Raw genomic sequence first — 13,652 nt, 5'->3', positions numbered from 1 at the left:
ATGCAGTGATGTAATAAAGAAAGGAGTATTGTCAAGTACCAATTCCAGGATGCTGGACACCAGGCAAAGGCACAGGTCAAGAGAAGGAACACACCATCAGTATGGGAAGAGGACTGGAGCCCTAGCAAGAGAAGAAAGCAACTGAGGCCAGGACCTAGCAGGCAAGGTAGGAGCAACAATAAAAAAAGGGGAAGAGGGAAAAGCAGGGGAAGAAGCAATACCAGAAGCAGGCAAAGCCCGGCAGGGAGCTCATAAGGAGCTCAGAACAGTGGAAGGCACACATCAGGGTGAGTACACAATCAAACAATTACTCTGTTGAGACACGGAGCATGACTTACTGGAGAGCCCTCATAAACAATTATGGCCAGAACGAGGCAAACAGAGGCTGTCGCAATGCCTGGAGGGATGCACATGTGTAGAATGTAGAACACGGAGGTCGGTGCATGTGCAAATCCAAACAATGTCGGCCCTCAGGGAGCCAGAGGTCGTTACGAGATGCACCGATGACAGACGCCAACAAGTAAAACCTCCACAACGGGGACCGCCAGACCCAGAGACCACGTCTGTGACCAGGTACGTGATGTGACACCATGGCCCCTCCAAGGTCGACCAAGACCCCCAGGCTTTCAAGGATGCCGGAGAAAGAACTTGCAGACAAAACAAGGAGCATAAACATAACTGTGGGGTTACCAAGTGCGATCGCAGGCTGGGTAACCCTTCCAGTCCACCATAAACTGGAGCAACCGATGTCAGATTTGAGAATCACAGATCTCCTGCACCTCAAACTCCTGAACTCCCTGCAATCTTACAGGAGCAGGACAGCAGCAGGAACAACCATATACATCAGGCCAATAGAGCTTCAGGAGGGAAATATGAAATACAGGTTGAATGTGCCAGATGGGAGTTAACTGCAAGCGAAAGGTCACTGGAGACAGATATTTGGTGATCTTGAATGACCCAAAGAAACAGGGTGCTAGTGTGGTAGGCAGCTTTCTTATGGCTAGGTTCTTTGAGGATAACCAAACCAAGTCCCCGAACCCGAAACAAGGGTGCGGGAGAATGTTTCTTGTCAGCCAGAGCCTTCATGCACTCACATGCTTCTGCAAGGGTTCCTGCTACTAGCCTGCATTGGCCCTTGATCTGTGTCATCATGTGATCTGCTGATGGACAGCACTGGGTAGTATCAGGTGAAAGGGCATCACCTTGGAATGCAATCTGGAGCAAAAAAGAAAAGGGTTCCATTCCTCACGGCGCACTCTGTCTATGTTTTTTTATCACTTCTATTGGTGCAGTCCATACTGCCTCTGCTTTGCATCCCATTATTCCATCAACCCATCCTCCTGAGGAATATACTTTCCCTTTTATTTGCAATTATGGTCTTTCGGCACAATGAGGTATCAAATTAAACTGGGGATCTGTACACCTTAATATTTTGTGATCCACTACTTCGATATCTCTTCTTTTTGGACCTGATATTATGCACCTGAGCACCTTACTTTTCATTCTTATACTACCCATCATGTGTGCCTCTTTTACATAGTTTTCTATGCATGGGAATTCTGATCCTGTGAGATACTTCATCATGGCCGATTGTCCCTGGAAATGGCCCTCTTGTCTGGCATACTGCAAGATGTACCAAGCAGTGTGCGCTGGTCTCACGTACTTCTTGAGGTATAAATACTTGAGGGCTGTCATGGCATAGGGGATAAGGGAGCAAACAAAGCAGCGTTCCCTTGATCACTCTCTACCCACCTTCTCCATTGATCTATACCACGAGTTTCGTTCAATATTTATGGAATTGTCAAAATGCCTTTTCATGTAATATTCATCATCTGCAATACTTCTCCTAGCCCTTACAGTCTCCACAACTGTACGGAATGCCATTTCCTGCTCTAACTGGAAATCTACTTGTTTTTCAACTTCTTCACTAACATTATGCCATATGGAACCATTAATCTTATCATAATCAGTCAAATGCAGTGTGAGATAAAATAAGAAATAAAAACAACAAAAGAGAAAGGAAAACAGAAGGACCGCAATAGCAATAATGTCAGTCGTTTGTAGATTTGTCCTGCAGCGTATTCATCGGGGTATTATGAAGAGATCAGGAACATAAGGATATAAAAACATTTGTACAGTTTACTTAGTACCGGGCAATAGTAGGTATTTATTTTTCAATGGTGAGTGAGGCGAGCTCTATATACCTTTTTCAAAGCATTTTCAACCAATGATAATGAACATAATAAAACATTTGATTGATGATTTATTTTCAAACCACTTCCACTATTATGTGTTTCACTGATAAAGAATGTAAAAATATAAAAATATAAAAATAGTGCTGATAAAAAACATTAAAATATCAAAATGTGGAAGATAAAAACTAGTCCCAATAAAAATATAAAGATAGAAAAGTAGAAAAAATAGTCCGTTATAGATGTATGCTCTTGTGAAAAATAGTTCTTAATACTGTGCTGGTGATCTATTCAAAATCTCCTTAGCATCAACTCCTTTCTTACTGTTCCAGTGATAGTTCAGCGTCCATATTCCTCAAGTGGTGCAACGTGATTTATATCTCCTTTATTCTCGTGTTCCTTATTGCTTTCATCTTCTATCTCAGTATGCACTTTGGCTCTTGTCCTGGGTCAGTTTTCGTTCTCTTCTCCCTCAGGATCCTCCTAGTTGGACAGGGAGGCGGCACTCTTGCATCATATTATGTTGGCAATGTTGGCCCACAGAAAAAAGTTGACAGCTGCAGCAGTATTCATTTCTGTTTCGTCTTCTTCTGTGCCTTTAGCGATACCTCACTGCCTTTCCCTTTCCTGTCAAGAAAAGAAAGAGAGAGGTAATAGGCCATGGACATCAAATAGTCACGTAACTAATTTCCTAACACAGTTTCAGTGTTTTGGTCATCTGTCTGTATGTGCGCAATAAAGCGAGTCCCTATGCAGCGCGTCACGCAATCTTGCTAATCATGCTAACTCGTGATGTCTGAGGGTTTTGTGCACTTTATAAATGTAAATTAAATAAATAAATCTCCATTACCCTCCCTACGAGTTTTTCACTATGTATACAACAGTGTTGCAAGGAGATTCTGATGGCACTATCACTCCCTGCTTCATGAGCGGATTTATTATTTCATAAATACCCTCATCTGTTTCTTTTAACTTTGGATACTGTTTCACTCGAGGTAAAATTGTCCCTTTCTTTAATTTTATTTTTACTGCTCTGATCCCTTATAACAACCGCACTTCATATGGACTGGTTGTCAATAGTGTGCCAGGTACCCTTGCCAAATCTTCTTCCATAAATGATGCCACTTTTCTAGCTAGCATTATTTGTTGTGGCATCTCTGTACACTGTATTCTCAATTGACATGGTATATTTATCTCAAACAATACCTCATCCTCAGAGTCACTGTAGTCAAACAACTCATCTTCTGTCAAAATAAAATCACTCTTTCCTTCCTCACTACAGCCATGTCTAGCTCAGTTGTAACCAGTTCCCCTTCAGTTACATCGGTAGGTATCTGTGTTCCGAATTAAAAGTATGTGGGTACTCTCAATAGCTCTCCCTCAATGCAGGGAAGCCATGCTATCATCACTTGTACGCCATAGAAAAATACTTCAGGTCGCACTGGTACTCCTTTCTGTACTTTCTGGCCATGAAAGGCTTGTATGTATTCCTTTGCAGTCTGGAAATGCATACCTGGTGTAGAGAATATTAAGATGTCCTCTGTGAATGATATTGACATATTGAGATTGGCCATAATATATGTTCCCAATATATTAACAGGTATTTTCTGGGAATACAGGAATGGGATAGCTATTGTCTGCTCTCATACTTTCACAGGATTGTGTTGCCCCACTGTCAACTAAGAAGGAAAGAGTCTGTTCGCCTATAGATAACACTACCCTTGGTTCCTGTTCAAGGTCTGTGGCTACTGATAGGATAGGGCAAATCAAGATATTCTGTGGGCTGCCCTATTGGGGATACATGTTCAGTCCTGTCCCTGTAAAAGAGTTCCCCCCAACCGCTGTCACCCCTTCTATCCGGGTTGTCTGTGGCAAAATGTTTGTATCCCACTGTGTCACTACTTGTGATTGCGCTGTATTCTGTTGTTGTTGTGTCAACGTCTGCTGTGATTGTTGTGACGCTATGTGTGGCTGTATCTGTGGCCCTTGTGATTACTACACCGGCTGTGCTCGTCTCTGATCTGCTGAATATTGTGTGTAATAACCATAGCCTTGCTGCAGAACACCATTTGGTGCTGGATATGCCTCCCTCCTTTTGGCCCATACTGCATTGCACCTTGCTGCATTTCTCCTCTACTTCTACACACTCGTAAAATGTGTCCTACTTTGCCACATGTCCAAAATACTGCTCAGATGCCCCCCAGGTACTCTGAGGTCAGCTGTCCCCCACCAAACCCAAATCCTCTCGCTCTGTGAACAAATCCTCTTCCTCCTCTGGGGTAAAAACGACTCTCCCCTCTTCCTGGAAAATAACCACCAACGTCCGTCTGTGGCATGACAGCTCCTGGTCCATTATTCCCGTCTCCTGTATTTATCAATACTGCTCCTTCTACTGCCATTTTGAATAATTTCTTCTGCACCAATTCTGCCTCTTCTTTTTGCCATTCCTCTATTTTCTTTTGATCCTTCTCCTGCTGTAACCTACAGTGATGGACAATAGTCAACTGTATCTTTGGCCATGTTCTCATTTCAATCCCCACAAACTTTTGTAACTGACTGAGTACTTCTTCAGGTAGGCTATGACATAAAATATGATGAAACTTTAGTTTCCAAATGCCAATGTGCTTTAATGTATTGAATATAGGCAGCAGGCTCCTCAGTAGGCCCAATCTTCCTAGTCATTATGGCACTCATGTCAGATTGGTGTGGAAATAGCACCCTCAGTGCCTTCCATACATTCACTCTACAATTATTGAATGGTAACCCATCATATTTAGTGGCGTTATGTTCTGTCACTGCAAAATAGCCTGCTTGCTTCTTATGTCCTCTGCCTAGTCGCCCAATATGGATACAAATAGGCTTTTCAAGTCATCTTTAACTAATGCTATCCCAGTTGCCTCTTGTCTAGCTTGTAGATCCACCTGCCCGCCCCTGCTGTGAGTGAAGGCAGCTTATCCAGCAAGTTATTTTTGTCTGGCTGATTCCATGGAGTATAGTGTGACCGGCCCTAATCCCTTGTGAATTAGTGGGAATTGTTACCCCTTTCTTGGGCAAAGGTGATGCTGCGCCAGTTCTCCTTTTCAATGTCTCAGTTACACGGTGGTGCTGGCGTTCTGGCAAGTTTCTTAATAAATATGGTGATTTATGGTCTTCATTTATGGGAAGTACTGATGTGAGGGATGGATATAGGCTTAGGTTTGGCTCCAGAAAGTCTGCTATCTCTCCTACGCATGGTCCTGTGGTATCCATTTGTGGGGCTTGCACTGCCTCCTCTCCCCCCTCTTCATCATCAATGTCTACCCAATCTGTCTCTGTCACTTTCTCCACTTTCGTCATCCTCAAGTATGAAATCAAAACTCACTCCCTAACAGGATCCCTTGCATATGTTCCACTCATTATCTCTGGCAACACATTTCTGCCCCTTGTCTCCGGGTTATTGACCCACTCCCTTCTACCCACATCTCTGGCATCATATTTGTGGTCACCTTCTGGGTCATCTCCTTCCTAATTTGTTCAGTTTCTTCCTTTTCTCTTGTCTTTTGTCAGTTTTTCTCATTTAGCCTATTTACATATTCATCCCTTTCTCATACCTCCCTTTTCCTTCTTTGTCTTTCCTGTTCCTCTCTGCATCTTCTCGACTGCTTCTCTCGGTTCCCTCTTTTTTTCCCTCTGTGCAGTTAGATCTATCTCTTCCTGCGTTTCCCTCCTGAATTCTTCCCTGGCTGCTTCCTTCATTTCTTCATACTCCACTACCTTCACATAATTATTTTCTGTTCCTTTCCCATCGAGTTGCAACAATATTTGTCCTCCTATCCATTTTTCTGATTCCATCATAGTCTCTCCACTATCTCCATTACCTATGGGTATGCTTATCACTCTGTGAGCATCAATCTGCATGCCTCTCACTCTCCGGAGCTCTTCCTTAGCTGCTCTTGGCTGCTTTTCTAAACTGCGTAACTCTCTATACTCTTCCTCATCCCTTAACTGTGTCTCTGAGCTGCGCCATGCTTCATTCTCCATTTGCACAAATGGCGCCTTTCCTTTTACCAATTTCACCCTACTCCTCCTACTATCATCCCTTTCCTCATCAGGGGATTCATATCTGGGATTGCTATACCCTACATCTGCTGCTTGTAGTGGATATATTCCTGGGATGGTCAGGGCTGGTGTACTCTCCTCATATGGAGAAGGCACTGTGCATTGTATGTGGATGCCTGCCTCAGCTGGTGATGGCAGGGCTGTTCACTGTGTGTAAGCGCTCTCCTCAGATGGAGGAGGTGGTTGCGCTGTGGGCTGCTCGCGCTCTCCCTCACACATATTAAACATCCATTCCTTCTTAGGCTCCACGGTCTCTTCCTCAAAGGCCTTCCAGAGCTCTAATATACCTAGCCTGTTCTTAAGCTTCCTGCCCTTGTGTATGGCATGTAAATATGTGCACATATGTTGGAGTATATCTTTCTAGTGAGTGCCTTCTTGTGGCCATGACATGCAGATCTTTCCAGCAGTTCCTTTTACTCACTCAGCATGATACTTAATGATTTTAATACTATATCCAGGGAACACTTTGCATAGTTGAATTATTGGGGTATCTGACATGGTCAGCTTACCAATAATCAGAACAAAAATATTCTTCACAATTCTCCTTTACTCACACCACCTCCCCACTTCAAATATACACCACCTATTAAATCAGTTTTCATTGTCTGGGGCCACACCCCAATGTTGAAATCCTACCTCTGGGACACAACAACAAAATCTACTCATAGTCAAAATGTTCATACTTACCCCATTAACCTATACCAAACAATACTATCTGCTACGCTCACAACACACAAAGAAAAACACCTCTACAGGACCTACCTTACAACACAACACAATGCCGCGTTCAACAATTTAATCAATTAAATCTCAGTACAACATAATAAAATATAGCCATTTTTTTCTTTTACCCCAGTGTATCCTTTTCTCTCTCTCTCTGTAACTCTACCCTCAACAGACGGTTGGGCCCTCATGGGCCCTACTGCGCAGCCTTCCATTACCTTTACAAGGGATATCTTTTATCAACTTCACTGTTTCTTAAATACCATACAATACATTTTCCACCCCCCCCCAAATGTTACCATGCACATAGCATACTCACTTCCGTGGACCTTTGAGGATTGTGGGCATGAGGGTTCCCTCAATTTGCCAGCTCCTCCTCTGCTTCAAGCGGGCGGTGGAAGACCAGGCAGGATTCCACTCCAAAGACAGTTTCTGCTGTAATCCTTTTAGACTCAAAGCATATGCGGTTGCTGGTTGCGTAACCTGTGATGGGTGGACTGCGTGGTCTGATAACTGTGCCTAGACCAAAAACCACAAAAGGATGAAAAGCAGCAGAGGTGAATCATTGGTGAAGTTAGCCAAAGGAAGGGTCAAGTAGACCCCATGATCTTTTGTGACTGGTAAGCGGAATAAAAAAGTACATTATTGAAAGTAAACCTTGGAGAAGGGGAATCTGAGAACAAAACTTGGAGAGTATTCATTTTGGGTAAGGGAATCCCAAGACCCCAGGTAACCTTGTTACCTTTGGAACTTGTGGAATGGAAACCTGAGACTGGCAAGTGATGTTAACTGTGATATTTCTGAATTTGCAGAGGGTAACCTCAGAACTTGATCAGTGCTTATTGCCACAAGACTACATTAGAACTGTATTGATTTTGAGACCAAGAACTTTAGAAGAACTTAAATTGCCAATGCTTGAACATTTACTTTGGAACATTTATACTTGGTTGAGAGCAATTCCCCACTAGTTTTGATGTAATTGTGAGAACAAGCATAGATTTTTGACACAGACAGATTTTTGGTTTTGACTTATTGACACATACTTTCCTTAGATTTCTTTAAGCAAGGAAATCCCACCATAGCATAGGGTTAAGTTAGGCGTTTTAGCATCCTGATTATTAATAAAGCTTTGTTTGAATATATCTATGTTGTCTGTGTCATCTCTCTTGATACCATGCCTGTCTCACAGAAGACGTCTAGGAATCCAGCAGCACTGAGCTTGAGCTATCAACCCCAAACCAACGGACAGATGGCACAAACCACCACACACTGGAACAGTATCTACGCGGCTACGCAAATGCTTTGCAGAACAATTGGTGGGATTATCTGGATAGTGAAGAGGTGGCATATAACAACTCAGTTCATGCTGCCACAGGTCGGAAACAACTGCAACATTTTTAACATGCGTGGAAAATGAAGCATAACCACTACCCATAACCAAACTATAAGCACCAACATTATGCTTTTGAGATAATGGTTCAGTAAATCTTGGTAACAATAAAGGGTGCAAAGCATTAAGGGTTTACCAAGTATGAAAGTGGGCACAGCTGTACTAATGGAACATTACTGTGCTTATATGCAGCTTCCACCCAACTGGGGTGGCATATTGTCACCCGCAGGCGTTCCGACTGGCGGCTTCTTCCGCGCTGGGTTTTGGGACATAGGTATGGGAGGTACTAGTCCCTCTTTTGTGTCCGTTACTTTTTCCTCCTTGTAGCGCGGGGCCGCTGGGAGTATATCTTCTCTCCCGACCCAGCGGTCCCTGCGTTGCAACTATCCTTTGGAAGCTCTCTCTCTTCCGGGTTTCTTCGCTTCTGCCTCACTCTGTCCAGGCTTCTGTCACTCGCGCCCTCCAGCGAGTGTAACTCTTACTTTATCTCCCCTCCAGTTTTTCTCTGCTGCCGCCGCGCCTCGGCGGTAACCTTTTCTCTTCCTTTGCGGCCCCGTCCCCGCGGACAGGCACCGCCCCTTTCCCTACGCTTTTTCTTTTCTTTCTCCGCTACTTGTCTGGCACTTTTCTCCATTGCCTACCTCTCCTCCGGTCCTCGCCCCGCTTGTTGCAGTGGCTGGTGGGCGTTCCATGGAGCCCTGTCCTCCGGCTCCCCACTGCAGGCCTCCCCTGTTCCGCTGCAGTGTTGCCTTCAGTTACTCATACAGATCCAGTCTATTACCTACCTCCTACTCATCTGAAAGTCTACTTTCCGCTGGAACTACGCCTTCCGTGCTACAGACCAGAGGAGTGCAAGGGTTTTTTCGCTATTCAGGGTTTTTCCCCTATTTCGGCTTGGTTCCGGAAGGGAGGTCCTCGGACAGCTGTTCTCCTCAGCGGTCACAGTGGCCTCCCTCATGACAAGCAAGCTCATCGGAAAAAGGAGAAGGATTATCTACTTCAACGGCGTCTGCAGGACCCCGACAGCAATTCCGGCAGTTCAGGTGAGGAGAGCTCGACAGAAGGGGGAGAAAAGGGAGACCAGGCACTTAAACTGTCACACATATGTACAATAGTGCTCCTAAATGCACCAGCATTGGTAATACCACAAAGTGAGGTTGACATTGGGGCTTTTCCTTCAATGGAACACAACAGGAAGAAAAGATCCCTAAGCCTAAAACGCATGAAAAGAACTAACTATTTTTCCAAGGAGGCCAATGCTGCATTTGATGAAAATACCAGAGAGTCATAGGTTATTTGGTAAAACAACAACGATCTTCACATCCTTTCTCATGCCTGGCCTAAAAGCAGCAGCAAATGCACACTGGATCCACATAACTGGGTGGGAACCGTTACAAACTGTTAGTGCCATAATAAAAGTCTTCAATGCCATCAAGGAGGAGTTGGTTGCGGTCAGAATGATGACCCTACAGAACAGGTATGTTCTGGACCTCCTCACAGCCATAGAGGGAGGAGTGTGTGCAAAGATAGGGCCAGGTTGCTGTACATATGGACCTGCACATGATGAAGAGAATGGGACCTTGACAGAGACCATATACTCCTTGAAAGAGCTGCACGATAAAATGGAGGAGGAAGTGGATGTCATTGAGGACGATAGCTGGTTGTTATATATTCTCCTGGATGCCTACCTGGCTGACAGATGCATTCAAATTCCTGTTGTCAATTTTGGTACTGGTCCTAATGGCTTTTTGCATCTTGAGAATAGCAATGAGCCAATGTAAAAAGAGTGGCACGAAGGCACTCCAAATGACAGTAATGGTTAATGTGGCTGACACTGTACATCAGTTCATGCAAATTCATAACAAAGTTTACTTTCCCATATACCCATTTGGACAGCCAGCTAGACAACCTGGAGCATTGTTTACATTCCCAAAAGATACCCATAACTGCAATGAGCACTGGATGGAATGTGACAAGAATGGCGAGCGCTGGCTTAAGACATGCAGTCCAGCAGAATACATAGCACAAGGAGGTAACTTGAGGGGGATCACCAGAGCGTGGCTGCCCAAGGATGTCTATAATATGATGAGACAAAATGATGACGTGGTTGAAGACTCGACCAGAGGGGGAAATGCAGTGGGGCAATTATTAACTAGTGAACATGTTCAGCGTCTGCCCCCCTGCTTCCTCAGAAGAAACTAAATTATAAGATAAGAAAGGACACATTTAAAACTGCACTTTAAATCCTCCTGGAAATGCAGCTGACAAAAAGAATAGTTATTTTGTGCTACACAAGTAGGGTACAGCTAAGGCATTAGCTTGCACAATTAGTGTGTTTTAAAATGATAGGATTAGGTGACAGGAAGGTACACAAGATAGGGACTCACTACACAAGTAGGGTAGAAAATGTTGGTAGATAATGTTACTTCTACCCATAGGAAGGGAAATAATGTGACGGGCCTGCACCAGAAAATGTGTAGATAGCAAAGCAAATGGGCCATGCAGAGGAAACAAAAATGGCAAGCAGTTGCTATTTTAAACTGCACATGCACAGCAGAGAATTAAGGTCTGTACAACTAGTCACGGCTATCCTCAGGCCGCACACTTAGGCGCTGCTATCTTCAGACCAATGGGACAGTGGAAGAAATATCAATCGATTTTTCTAGAGTGGATTAAACGAAATTGTTATAAACATCTTATGTATGTAGGTAGCCAAAAAAAGGATTCACACAGATTTGAAAAGAATTATTTTAATGATAATTTAGAGATAACAAATATTTGAAAGTGAACTTCCATTTGATAGAAAAAATTGGATTCCACACTGCAAGCATCTGTGCAAATAAAAGTATTACATAACAATTCACATTTGTATTTGTAAAAAAAATGTGAACTGTGGTTTATGAAATGTCATTATTGACTTCTTATGTGTGCAGGTGGCCAAAAAAAGGACACACACAGATTTTACAAGAAGTATTGAATTTACATTTATAAGGTTCTTAGTATAGCTTGTAGTAAGTGTTGATGTATTTAGATATAGAGAACATGTTAGTGTCTACCTACTATTTCCAATAATTGTATGACTAGAGATTTAAAAAATGTGCACTCAAAACCATTGTACAAATTTATGATGTCAGTTTTGATGTCCTGGGTGTTAATCTTAGCAGTGCACGGTTGTGGCACAAGTTATGGTTGCTCTGCCTATCATACTGACACATTTCTGGGTTTTTTGGTTTTACTTGTAAGCATAACGTCCCTTTAACAAAGTCTTTCAATTAATTTCATAGGTTTTTAGTAGTGCAACTTAACCATAATGTCTGATTAACAATGTTTTTTCACTGAATTTCATAGGTTTTTACCAGACCCCTCCTTAATTTGCTATAAATTCTTTATATCATTCTCACCACAATGTAGAAGCTATACAATCCGCAGACAGTACAACAGTCTGCGGACATCAGGCAGCATCAACCAAGCCCAGAAGCACAGGGGACTACAGAAAATGTTGTATTCATCAACCAACAAACACATGTACATGATATGATATGATATGGCATTTTTAACGTGCCTATACACAAGTGTTTCAAGGTGCTACACAGCAAGGTGAGGGGGAACAGAGGGAAAACAGAGACAACGATCCTACTAGGCTAGGTGTCATTCAGATTACTCAAGTGCAGGGGCTAAAACAACAATACTTATATTGACTACAGCCAAATATAACTTTTTGTACAATTCATCATTTCAACATGGAAACCACACAGGCAACTTCTGTGGGGCAGAGGATCCCGGGTGGCCGCCTCACAGGCATACAGAACGCTGTTGACCTTACATTGTGAGGGCCACACTACTATGTTTGTGCTGCGATTCGCCGATCTTCAGGGGGGAGCAATTTTATAGTGCTTTCTAGGCCACGGTCAAGGAGCATGAGAAACACTGCCACCTACCTTAAATTTAAGGCCTGCCCAATATCTTCCCCTTTCTATCTCTGTGGTTGGTGCCCTTTCTCTCCCTCCCTTCCCACCTTACCTTGTCTCTCTGACAAAGAAAAAACAAAAAAAGCCAACAAAAATACTAAAACACAAAATACAAACAAAATGGTTCCTTTAGGAGCCACCTTTCACAGTAGAACCCTTTTGCAGCCTGCATAGTGCGCAGAAAGTGTGAATGTCCACAGACATCCCAGGTGTGGGGTGGGGTAATTAAAATCAATTAACTTGTTTTTCATTCAAACATGGGGGCTCTTAAAAGAAGCTGTTTGGTGTTTTCGTTTTTATATTTTTTTGGCTTTTGTTTTTTTGTCAGAGAGACAATGTAAGATGGGAGACAGAAGAGAGGAAAGGGAGGGAAAGGGGAAATACTTAATTGCATATTTTATGTGTTCACAGAAACTGCTTTAATGCATTTTGAAGATTTTCAAGAAAAATCTGATGCCAACTTCAGTCAGATGTACTCCATCTCTTAGAAAAATGTTGACACTATCATATTTGATTTTTGCACTATCAAAAGATATCATGCCAACATCCTGCAAAAATACACATGCAGATTTAACACAGCACCGTGCTTTTTCAATGAGTGGACATAATAAGTCAAACTCTACCACATTCGTCTCTGAGCGATCTGTGAAAAAACTATTTTCGAATGTGGAAACCATTCTATCAACTTCCCTAATGTTTCCTTTATTTCAAACTGTAATGGCATTCCAGTCACATACCCCAAACTTTTCTCTCCACATTGAACTACCATGATGTCCGGATGCTTTCAATTAACCATTCGCTCACAAAATGGAAGCAATTCTGCCCATTTAATTCCACAAACTCCATACCATGAACCTTCTAATGGTTCGAATAAAAGAATCTCAGACAATCCACAGTGCTCAGAATACACCTTCAGCCAATAAATCCAATAGTCTCCCAGAATCCATGCACTCTGCTTCCTCAAAGACACAGCCATAGCCATATTCAGTACATTCAACAAACAAAACTCCTGCTACCGTGTCTGCCTGTACACCACAGCCAAGAAACCTGATTGGCTGCTGCCCCAGTGTACGCAGACATCTCGACTGTCCGCAGTCTCTCCAGTCCCCTTTGCATGCCAGGCATCCTCAAAGAACCTGGATGGCACATGCGATGTCCGCGGACTACCGCAATGTCTTTGGACAGCGTGTCCAATTACAGGCGGCTGGGAATTTAACACTCAATGTAAAAAATGTATTCAACAATGGTGGCTCTTAAAAGTTCTTTTTTTCAGTTTTCAAT

Source organism: Ambystoma mexicanum, chromosome 13 (assembly GCF_040938575.1).
Source record: "Ambystoma mexicanum isolate Mex_15411 chromosome 13, UKY_AmexF1_1, whole genome shotgun sequence".
Lineage (NCBI taxonomy): Eukaryota > Metazoa > Chordata > Amphibia > Caudata > Ambystomatidae > Ambystoma > Ambystoma mexicanum.
Note: the sequence above shows the minus strand (reverse complement) of the source record.